Source organism: Verticillium alfalfae, genomic scaffold (assembly GCF_000150825.1).
Source record: "Verticillium alfalfae VaMs.102 supercont1.5 genomic scaffold, whole genome shotgun sequence".
NCBI lineage: Eukaryota > Fungi > Ascomycota > Sordariomycetes > Glomerellales > Plectosphaerellaceae > Verticillium > Verticillium alfalfae.
This window is the reverse complement of record NW_003315034.1, coordinates 2,453,464-2,454,266: the sequence shown is the minus strand read 5'-3', so window position 1 is coordinate 2,454,266 and position 803 is coordinate 2,453,464.

The window sequence follows — 803 nt, the reverse complement described above, 5'->3', positions numbered from 1 at the left end:
CCACACTCACTGTGCATTCTTCCGCCACACCAAGGGGGCCAAAGTCACAGCTCACTGCCATGAGTCTCATGCACTGAATCGAGCCTTCCAACACTAATATTAGCAGGTAGTCAGGGATTTATGTGCCATTTGTGCACGACCAAGGAGGGTGAGCTCGCTTGTTTTGCAGACGCACCTACCAGGCAGGTGAGATTAGATTATACTTTCTTTAACGGCGTGAGATGATGGTCTCGATGCAAATGGCGGAGGTCTAAGAAGTTTAAGCTTTGATGTCGAAATCTGGCCTCCATCTGCGACAAAGGATTCCAGCACCCAAAGTGCCACTTGCTGCACCACCTGCTTCACCTCAGAATAGTAATGTTTTGTTGAGGCTTCGTACGTGTCAGACAAAGAGCTTCTCATGCCGAACCTTTGAACCATGAGACGTGCAAATCCATCACATCGCACAACATGTTAAGGCACTTAAGTTTCCTCCGAGGTTTCAACGGACAAATTTTAAGCCTGCAAATCTGGATTTCATTGCTATCTGAGCTTCACGATTCCTCTGGCAGTATAAGATCTCCCTCATTATGCAAGCTAAAATGTCTCGATCGAATCAACCGTAAGCAAATGGATTGCATCCTTGTAGCATGACCATCAGTGGCGGAAGCCGTAAATCTGGCTTCACCACCGAATAAAGATAGTGACAGCCGGAGATATGTCGAGTACCTCCTGCTATATTCGACTGGCAACAAGTGCTGAACATTCCTCCACAGACGTGATTGCTGAATTGAGCGATCGAAAGAAGTTGGGACTTTCGTAAT